This window comes from Labeo rohita, chromosome 22, assembly GCF_022985175.1.
Source record: "Labeo rohita strain BAU-BD-2019 chromosome 22, IGBB_LRoh.1.0, whole genome shotgun sequence".
In the NCBI taxonomy this organism is placed as follows: Eukaryota; Metazoa; Chordata; class Actinopteri; order Cypriniformes; family Cyprinidae; genus Labeo; species Labeo rohita.
In genome coordinates this window covers 20345691-20357576 of record NC_066890.1, presented here as the reverse complement: position 1 = coordinate 20357576, position 11886 = coordinate 20345691, and positions in this window count along the sequence as shown.

Sequence of the window (11886 nt, the reverse complement as noted above, 5' to 3'; positions counted from 1 at the left end):
CATATATGTCATATATGACTTAATATTTTGAAGGAGAACAACAGAAAATGCAGTGCTTATATGCTTTGTAAAATGAATCCTACTAGTGGGAGACAAAGAGGAATAGCAGGGTAAAAAAGCACTATAGTTGACCATGTTCTTGTGGATGAGGAAAGCTGTAGGAGATCATCTACAGGGTTCCAATACTACTTACACATACAGAATAATTAATTGTGTAGCCTTTTTTTTACAATACATAGCAGTACTTTAGATAAGAGAACTTTTACTCTTGTATGTACAGTACAGCAACTACTATAGCACAAGTTGTACGCCCTCAAAATTCGTAACTTCAGTTGATCAATTGATTTGACTTCTTACATGTGCTGTATTTTTCAGAACAGATGACTGTTAAGGGGAGGCAGAGAAAGTTATTTGTCAGAGGACATGAAAAAGAACTTCAGTACCAATACTATGCAATGTGGCAGAGGATGCATTTTATATATGCATTTATTTACAGTTTTTCTTGATTACTAAAACACAGTTCATGGAATAACTCACAATCCTGTCTAGAGAACACTAGTGAGATCAATTAAAAACCTCCTTTTGGGAAACAGGAATTATTTTGTCAATGACTGTTACAGTATGCAGCATACATAGAATGGTGCAGATACAGTGAAATTCAGCAATAAGCTGAACGTAAAGTTTACTTTCATTACATTACTGTAAAGTGATCTTACAGAAGATGAAAAGCACTAGAGAGAAGTTCACAAAACAAACAACTGAATATACAGTAAACACACATTGAAATATACTGTCAGTTACTGTACAGCAATAAATAAATAAATAAGTTCAGCATTCTCTGCCAAGTTGCATTACAGTATTGGTAATATCCTTATTTGTTATACTATAGCTGTTTTTTAGTCTTCTGACAAAAGACTTTCTTTTCTTCCCCTAGACAGTTGACTCTCAGTTCTGCACAAATACATATAAGAAGTACTTTGTTACAGATCAGTTCAAATGCTACAGTATTTACAGTACAAAAAATAGTGAAAGCTCTCTTATCTGAAGTACTGCTACTCTATACTGTATACTGTAACTGTAATGTATAAGTGGTGTAAAAACCCTGTAGATGACCCTGCAAGCCAGATTTCCGTATGGTCAAAAGAAAAAAAAACAGTTTACACAGAGCTAGACAATAATATTTGTATTGGTAGTGTGAGAAATGTCGACAATGTAATATTTGATTTAGAAAATAACCGTTTCACTAGATAAGATGCTTATTCTTGGCTGGGATCATTTAGAGCCCTTTGAAGCCGCATTTTACGGAGCCCTTTAAGGGACATGGTGGTGAAAAAAATCAGAGTGAGTGAAAAAAAATTCAGGGTGGGAGGAAAAATATTTTTTTGCGTTCCCTTGCAAAACTTTGCGTTCCCTCGCAAAAACTTTTGCGTTCTCTCGCAAAGTTTTTTGCGTTCCCTCGCAAAACTTTTGCGTTCTCTCGCAAAACATTTGCGTTCCCTCGCAAAACCGGTTGGGTTCGGACAAACACTTCCTGTTTACTCAGCTCAGTATGTTCACAACGGAGCGGTTCATATAAGTTTTATACTGAACTTGAACTCAAGTGGCCTATTATAGAAATACAGTCATTTAATTGCTTATAGTTTAAGGCACGATTTGGGAAAATCCTAAAACGCTATGTGGATTAATGTACTAAAACAGTGACAGCGGAGGCCCAATTCGGTATTAATAAATGCTATTCATACTAATAAAAATTTTAATATTAATACCCTTAGCATTACTCTCAATAAAGCAGTCATAAATGCAACTTGCTATGTCTTTTCTCCCCACAGAAAACCTTTAGGATACAGAAAACGCTTAAGGGAAGCTAATGGACGAATTAAGACGGTATTTGTAGTTACAATGGTTTAAGTATAGTAACCATGGTTAATTTGTTTGCTGCTTGTTTAAAAAAAAAAAAATAAGTTTTTGAAAGGAAAAATAAAACAAATAAGTCACGTAGCCTATTAGTCCCATTTTATTCAGAAATAATACTACCAGCAGGCCTACAGCGTGTTATATTACCAACATTATAAACACACATAGCCTAGGCTATTTTAGTTAGCCGCACTCCACAGCAAATCCTTTAAATTTAACCGTATTCAGAACAGACCAAAAACCAAAACCAAAAAACTATAACTTATTCATTTTTAACGAATAAATATAATATAATGCAGTATATAATAATAGGTATAAGCTTATAGCTATAAATAAACTAAAATAATTAATTTAAAGCGAAACTGAAAGTATGGGATCACGTATGGCTCTCCTTCAGCACAAATCCAAATGTTTCCATATTCGCAATGTATTTGCAGCTAAACCATTAAATTAACCGGGCTTTGTACGTTCCAATATCGACATGAAAAAATCATAGTGAACAAAAATGTGCCGCAGTGGATTGGACCGGTGCTCACGCTGTACGACACAGACTAATACAGAATATTTAAATTGACTAGTGTAACTTTGTATCTGTTTGGGTGATTCTGTGTGTTATTTTAATAATGAACAGGCTGCGAGGCGCCGGCGCGATCAAATAGCTGAAATATAAAAACTGTAAAAATATATATATATATATACAAAATATAAAAACTGTCTTCCATACAGAAAAATACCCTGTGCGAGTTATTGTTTTTCATGTTTAAAATAGGAGAATGCAATATCCAAACGACTGCAAATGCAACATTTATTTTATATAGCAGTTCAACAAAAAGGGTAATATTAAGTGACATTTTAAATGTAGCCTACATTTTAAACACATGATGTTTGTTATATTTAACGAAATAATAATAGTTCCAACGAAATCCGCAACAGAACTGACGTGTCTCCAAGCAACAGCGGTGTTTCCTTTCTGAATTAATCTGCAGCTTTGAATCATTCGGAGAGTCCGTGATTAATAACCCATTCATAACTACAACCATTTGCTTAGTTATTGAATGAATGAATGAATGAATGACGCGACGCCTTGCTCATTAAGACAGTGACATGCCGCCACCTACTGGAACGTTTGAGAACCACTAGTTTAATGGATTACTTCATTGCCTATTTTTAATAAAACATAAAATGTTGGCTTTTTATATCATTGTCTTCTTATATTAAGCTAAGGTACATTGGATATATTTTTAATAATTCCATATTTGGTCTTTTTTTTATCAACGTCTTCATAAAGCCGCGTTTTCTTTATGGGAGGAAAAGGCTTAACATGCAATTTAGAGCTTTCTGTTCATATTCGGGGCTTACCTTCTTTCCTACATTTAAAATGTATAACAAACTGTATACCGAGTTCGGCCTTTTATACTCTATTATCCTGTTAAGTTTTCTTTCTGGGGGATACGCTTAACGTGCAATTTAGCGGGTTACGTTTATATACTGAGCTATTCTGGTATATAAGGTATGTACTGAACTTGGTCCTACAGTGTTTTACATTTTAGAATGTCCCAAAATCGTGCCTTGATGTATTTATATAATAGCCTACTTGAGTCCAAGTTCAGAATCAAACTCTATGAGTCGCTCAATTGCGAACGTGCAATGTAGGAACCACTACAAGCTGTAAAGTTAACAGATAGTGATTGTCCGAACTCAACTGGTTTTGCGAGAGAACGCGAAAGTTTTGCGAGAGAACGCAATGTTTTGCGAGAGAAAAAAAGGGAAAGGGAACGCAAAAATCTTTGCGAGAGAACGCAAAAGTTTTGCGAGAGAACGCAAAGTTTTGCGAGAGAACGCAAAAAAATCTGAAAAATATTTTCCTCCCACCCTGATTTTTTTTTTCACTCACTCTGATTTTTTTCACCACCATGTCCCTTAAGGGGCTCCGTAGCATTTAAACTGCATTTTGGAAGTTCAAATTTGGGGGCACCACAGAAGTCCATTACATGGAGAGAAATCCTGAAATGTTTTCCTCAAAAAACATAATTTCTTTATGAATGAAGAAAGAAAGACATGTGTTGTGTCCACTTACTAAAAAAAAGAAAGCATTGTTCTGTTCACAGAGACTGTTCGTCAGTCCTGATGCATGCCTGATTGTGTTGTGTGATCATTTAGTCCTGCCTAGAGCAGTGGGTTAAGGAAGTACAGAGTAACAGTAAACAGTGTGATGTTCGTAAAATCTCCGGTGTCATCGCATTCATTTAACAGCACTTTTTGGCGACGAGGATGGCTGATTTTTCATTACCTCCGCCGCCGCCCTTCCTTGCTCTCCCAGGAGATCCCCCCGATACCATGGCCCCGCTGGCTTCACTCCTTTGAAACATATCTAATCGCAGCTGGCCTCACGGAGGTGAGCGCGGCTCGGAAGAAAGCACTTCTCCAGCATTGCCTGGGCGCGGAAGGACAGCGCGTGCTCGTAACAATAAACGACACCACCGAAGCCTCTTGTGACCGGTGTGTAACTCTCCTAAATGAACATTTTGCGGCTCCACAGAGTGTTTTGCTGTGGCGGTTTATATTCCACCGACGTCACCAACTTCCCGAGTCTGTGCATCAGTTTGTGGCTGACTTACGAGGGCTGGCGAACTCATGCAAATTCGCGATGAGATGATCCGTGATCAGCTGATTGAGCACACTAATAACAACAAAATTAGAGAAACGCTGCTGTTACAGCCAGATGACCTGACTCTGTCTAAGGCAATAGCTATAGCTTTTCAAATGGAAAGTGCTGCTGAATGTGCAGCCACACTCACGAGTCAAACAAAATCGGCACACAGCCATTTAACTATTATGGACACAACCCGACCAATCGAGCAGTCACCTGACAGGGGCGCAGAGGCATCTGGGGATGTTCCCAAATCAGTGATGCAACTCTCACAACAACAGCGTAGACCTCCACGTCCACACCCTGGGTTTCAAACCTGGTGGTGGCAACGAAAAAATCTGGGGCCTTACTTACGGCGAGTCAATAATGCAGTAATTCCTGATAAGTACCCTCTGCCAACGACAGAGGAGCTCACAGCTCAATTTTATGGCTCCACAGTGTTTTCTAAGCTGGATCTAAGAGAGGGTTATCTGCAGGTGCCCCTTCATGCAGACAGCAGGAATCAGCTTTTGTGACACATGAGGGGGTCTTTCGGTATACCAGGATGCCCTTTGGTCTTAGCTCCGCCCCTTCATGCTTCCAAAAGGTCATGACCACAGTATTAGCGGGGATACCAGGTGTTGTCATTTACCTTGATGACATTGTGGTGCATGGGCCTACAGCGGACATTCACAACGAGCGCCTCAACAAAGTTTTCGACGCATTAGCCAAGCACAATCTCACACTGAACGCTGAAAAATGTCTGTTTGCTGTACCTGTCATTGAATTTGTGGGGTTTAAGCTGTCAGAACAGGGAATCTCTCCACTCCAGTCAAACGTAGAGGCTATCCAGTCTATTCCGGAACCGACCTCACCCGCCCAGGTGGCTTCCTTCCTAGGGATGACAGGCTACTATTTAAAGTTCCTTCCGCGGTATTCAAACACCACAGCTCCACTGCGCCAGCTACTTTGGAAAGATGAGCCCTGGGTGTGGACGCAGGAATGTAAAGAGGCGGTGCACAACCTGAAGGCCCAACTCACCTCACCCCCTATCCTGTTGCATTTCAGCACCTCCTGTAAAACCATGGTCACCTGCGACGCATCAGCCATGGCCATTGGAGCTGTAATCTCTCAGGAACAGAATGGGGTAGAGAGGCCCATAGCCTTCGCCTCTCGGGCCCTTAGCCCAACAGAGCAGCGATACTCGGTGGGTGAACGGGAAGCCCTGGCATGTGTGTGGTCATGTGAAAGATGGCACCTGTACTTGTATGGCCGCCCTTTTACATTGAGGACGGATCATCATGCCTTAGTAGCACTACTGACAACTTCAGGTACAGGTCATAGACCATTGAGGTTACACCGCTGGTATGATCGGCTCTGTCAGTACAACTACAAGCTTCAGTTCACACCAGGCCGTGAAAATGTAGTGGCTGACCTTTTGTCTCGCTCTGTCCTAGTTCAGGGAACAACAGATGACGTTAACCATCCCGAAACAGACATCATCCAACTCCTACACACACCTCTGCAGAGCATTGTATCATTACAGGAGCTCAAAACCGCTTCAGAGCAGGACCCTATCCTCTCCCAGCTCGGCACTTACATCAGAGAGGGCTGGCCCGCACAGGTGTCAGGGGAGTTATCGGCATTTGCTCGAGTTAAGGATGAACTATCTTGCTGGAATGACACATGCGTGGCACGCGGGCTGTGCACTGTGATCCCAGAGCCTCTTTGTGCACGTGTGCTTAAAATGGCGCATGAGGGGCATCTGGGCATAGTGAAGCTAAAACAGCGTTGCCGAGAAAGGGTCTGGTGGCCAGGCATCAACAGCGAAATCGAACTTTTAGTTAAAGACTGTCCAGCCTGCCTTGTGAGTGGTAAAATGGGCAACCCACGCCCCCCACCCCTCCAACCCCTGACCTGGCCCACCCATCCTTGGCAGCATCTGCAGCTGGATATCTGTGGAGAGATTCACGGGGTTCCCCACAATCAGCGGTACTTAGTAGTAGCATATGATTTGCACTCTAAATGGCCAGAACTAACCACCACTGGCTCAGTCACCTCGCAAATTGTTGTGGACTTTCTGGACTCTCTGTTCGCCCGCTGGGGCCTCCCACAAACGATTACAACGGATAATGGCCCACAGTTTGTTTCTGCTGACTTTTCATCCTACCTGAGGAGCAAAGGCATTCAACAAATCCACACCACACTCTACCATCCCCAAGCCAATGGTGGTGTGGAACGTTTCCACCAGTCTCTGAAGAATGGCCTTAGAGCACACCTGGCACAAGGGTGCACTTTCAATCAAGCCATCCGCCTTACATTGCTACACTATCGGGCCTCACAGTATAGCACCACTGGGGTCTCTCCCGCCTCCCTCATGCTAGGCAGGGAACTAAACTTGCCACTGGATAGATTCCGTCCTATTACGCCTCAGAGACTTCCCCGGGGGGTTAAAACACGCATCGCTCGTCAGCAGCGTCGGATGAAACAGCGATTTGACAGGCTCAGACATGCTAAAGAGCCAAATATTGCAGTTCATGACTGGGTGAGAGTCCGCAGGCCACATAGGCACAAAAAACTCGCTTCATTCTGGTCCAAACCCCTGGTGCTTACTCGTCGAATGGGCAGAGCATCATACCTTCTGGAGGATGGTACCCGATGGCATGCTAGCCGCCTTAAGAAAGTAGCTGTGCCTGCCTCAGCCCGCCCACAAAGCAGTGAGGACCTGCCATATACCTTCCCCTCACCAGAACAAGGAATTGCAACACCCCAGGCTGACAGACAAAATGCACAGTCGTTGCCCCAAACCCCTGTGTTGCCTGCCCCACCCATAATTTCTCAGGCCCCGAGGTCTTCATGCCCCTCAGCTCAAGGTCAGGATTCTTTGTCCCCACGGCCGGTGCGTAACAGATCTCGGCCGAGTTACTTGAAGGACTTTGTCGCCACCTTTCATGTGTAGACTAAGTTTTGCTGGCTACGAAGTGTTATTGTGGGGTTACTTAAGTTTGTTTTATAGTGAGTTAAGGGAAGGGGGGGGAAAATGTTGTGTCCACTTACTAAAAAAGAAAGCATTGTTCTGTTCACAGAGACTGTTTGTCAATCCTGATGCATGCCTGATTGTGTTGTGTGATCGTTTAGTCCTGCCTAGAGCGGTGGGTTAAGAAAGTACAGAGTAACAGTAAACAGTGTGATGTTCGTAAAATCTCCGGTGTCATCGCATTCATTTAACAGCACAACATGAACATCTTGGATGACAAGTTGGTGAGTACATTATCTGTAAATTTTTGTTCTGGAAGTGAAATAATCCTTTAAGTTTAACAGCTTTAAAGTGCAAATTAGCCTGTGGGTACACTTTGAGGTTTTGCTGTGGTTTTTGCGTCTGAGTGAGAAAAGATTAATGTAATTGGAAAAATGTAGTCATTGAATTTATTTTGTGCCAAAACAATAATATATGATCCACAGTTTAGCATAGACCGCTATTCCTGACTTCATAAATATCTCAGCAGTGAGGTAAGAGCAAATGAGATGAGGTTAAAAATGAAAAGATGATTTAATCAAAGTACTCTGTTCCACATACACAAATAAATAAATACATACATATAAATACATACAAATTCCATACATAAAAATACAACAGTAATAATTTAGGCTAATTAAACAATTAAACAATTCATTATGGTGACTGCTGAATTTCTCCATCACTACTGAATTTCAATCAAAGCAGTAAACTTTTACTCATCCTGCTGTTTCTGTCTTCTGTAGAACACAACATATGTACAGCTTTAAATTCCTAACATGTGCAGTTAATACAAAGTTACAAAATTGGAAAGCACGTGTAAACAAGATTATTTATTTATTTATTTAGCCTTCACATTTTGTTGCTTCTTCCACTAGAGGTCAGTATACTCTTTGTAATTATGGGTTTTTATGACTTCACATTCAACATTTGTCTGCAGTAGTGAACAGTTAGGAGTATGCAAATATTCCTCTGTACATCTGCTACACAAAAGCTATATGTGCATTAATGTGAGCAACAACTTTATTGAATATATATGTTAATTAAGTCTAATTGAAACGTCTTAAGTGTTAAACGAGTGTAATTCCTTCAATAAGTCTGCACAGTTGTTGTTGTTGTTGCTTTCTTTATGTTTTGTAAATAAAAAATGCGCAACTTTTTAGAAAACGAAAACTGAAGAGATGGCACAACAAAATAGCGGAGACTGCAACAACAGACACTCACATTGACAAGCACTTGTGAGGGTATGAGGTAGTCCAACTTTAGTTTAAAAGCGTTAAAAAATATTTGTTATAGGTCATGACTTGGGGAAAAATAGAGCAGACATTGGACATTAAGGTGACCAGATTTCTGAAAAGAAAACCGGGGACATTTCCTAGTTCAGTTTTCAAAATATCACTAAAATCTCTTGTGATTTTCTACGAATTAAAAAACGGGGACTATATGTTTTTGTTTTTTTAATTGTTGTGGGTTCCATATAGTAATATCATAATCGCTAATTACAGTAATGTTTGAGGATCAAACTTACCAGTTTTTAATACAATAGTAAATAGTAACTACTGCAAATAGCAAACATATCAAAACAGTATATTATAACAAAATTATGGCTTTAAAAAAACACATTAAACATAAACTGTATTTAATATTATCACAACAGTGAGTACAATAATTACAACTTCAAATTTTAAGTTTTAACTTTTCTATCCCTAATCAGGCTTTTTTTTTTTTTTTTTTTTTGGTTTTTGTTTTTTAGGATTTTAGGCTCATTTTGACCACAAAGTATGTGCTTTCTGAAAATGCATTGTGCAATTGATTAGTTAGCAGCGCTCTCTGCTGTTGAAAATAATCATCATACGATTGACAGCTGGCTAAATTGAAGGAAAAGCGAAAGCGAAGCCGACATTAGATTCAGAAGTGCCTTGTGCCTTACTACCTTGGCATCCTCCGAATGCAGCATTTCTTAGCTTTTGTACGCAGTCCTCGATTTCTTCACTTTAAATAATAAAGAATGGCATGTTTTCCTGAAATGAAGTTGAGAAAAAAACTATGCATTGCAATGAAGTAAAGAAAAAGACACATCAGCCTACTGCAGTGTCATTTAAAACCGTGTGCCATGTTATTTAGGATAAATAAAGACAATACTGATACTGATCTTTTTATTTCCCTTCTCATACAATAGTGACATAAGTAATCAACATTTTATAAGTCATGTAATTCATAATTCATTGCTCTACCTGAACACCTGACTCCCCTGCTGTGGATAACCCCCAAATACATATTTGTTTAAACGTCGTGGGGTTGTTCATGCGTTAGCCTAAATATCAACTTTAATTTAGTAAAAGCCTACAGTCTACTGCTTATTTCTTCCGTGCGTTATAATGAAGACTTTGTGAAACAGCTTTACTAGAAATTTAAACGACATATGCCATTCTACGCTGACTACGAACTCATTTCCCATAGTGTATGCCTATGAAAACGATCAAGCCAGCCAATCAGAGTAGTTATGGGGCGGAGCGACACGTGCAACCTTCGCCCAGGTACAGAACCGCCCTGTTCAGGCTGCAGCCTTGGAGGGGTATATATAACTGCAGCTTGGAGATCTCCAAATGGGGGCGGGAACTCCAAAACAGGGTGTGCGCTCCAAAATAGGGCGTGGCTTCATCCCTTTGACAGACAGGCACATGACACGCATGCGCAATTACACGGCAGTGTTGATTACCTACACTATGCTACACAAATGCTGACCCCTAAACCTACCCCACACCTTACCCTAACCTTAACCAGTGAAACTGACTGCACGTTGGGATTGGCGCTGAATAGCGTGGCAGATAAACAGTTAATAAGATTATGCGATATGAGATCGTCGGCCCGCTCTGTAACTCCCCAACCGGACCTCACCGGGAAACTGGACCTTTTTAGTTACATTTAGCATGACTACCCCCTCCTACCCTGCGAATTTCAAGAACCGGGACGCCCCCGTTGCTTAAAACAAAGCGTTAGAGTAAAACCTTTCCCCTGCGCTTCACTGGGACAGCTCGCGGGAGAGCTCGTGGGTGATTCCCGTTTATATCATTAACCACTGGCCACCAGCTTTGTGGCTCTGCTCTCACTGAGCATATTTATTTATATAGCATGGTTTATTTTATTTGAGAACAACTACAAACTGTTTATTTTATAAAGTTTAGTTTTGAAATGTAAGTCAATAACAATAGGCTGAAGCCAGAGCCAATGGGGAAAGTCTTTGCGCGACGAGACCCCGCCCCATTATGGAGGTTCTGCCCACTTTTGGAGTTCCCGCCCCATTTTGGAGATCTCCTGTCTGCAGGTTTATATACTTCGCCACTTGTACTTGGACTGACTGTGTTAAAGCGGAGGATACGGTAAGACAATAAAATACTTCTTATTCTTGTTTTTTACAAAATGGCTTGCACTATGGTACCTTAGAATTGTCGTTTTTAAAGTGTTAATCATAAATGTAAATTTCCTGTTAGGTGAATTACCGCACTGTTAAGTGAGTTTGAGGTAAATCCAGTGAGCAATTTTCTTAAGCTAATTAAAATCCCAACATAGTGCACTTTATTAGTTAAAGAAAGCTAAAGCTGAGCTTAGCTACAGTTTAGTCGTACCTATAACAACAGTACCATGCTCACGATCATTTTGCTTTTAAAAATGACAGGTCATTCATTATTTATTTATGTATTATAGTAATATTACAGTGTAAGACAAAAACAATAATGATTTGTTTAAGTATGATAATTTAGATATGAATGATTAGTTAATGAGACTGATTGATCAGAAAAGAGACTGTACAGTGTTTATATAACGACCATACGGGTACTTTCATGCGCTATAGTTGGACTTCAGATAATGGACAGATGACACAGAGACATAAAAACATTAAAACTCTATATTTATCTGTTTGTAATTATTTAGTTTAATTATTCACATATAAGTCAAAATCAGAACCACTAGGTTGTGAAAATAAAGAATACAAACAAAATGTTATTAGATACAATAAAAAACTGTCAAATCAATGCCCACTGAAGGGACAGAATATGAGGAAAGAAACAAATTTTGTGACGGGATGTCTTTGTCACTGTGCACAGGCATGGTGTAGTAATGTCTAATTTTGATGGAAAAACTTCTGAAAGTTTACTGTATTGACTGTTGGTTGTATTAAGAAATAGGTTACATGGTTGGTCAGGTGACTTGCTTAACATAAAGATCGCAACTCAAACTGCATCCACATTAAACCTACTACATCAAGTAGACAAAAATAACTTCTGCACATTGTGACTATTATCTTTCACAGATCACAAACACAGAG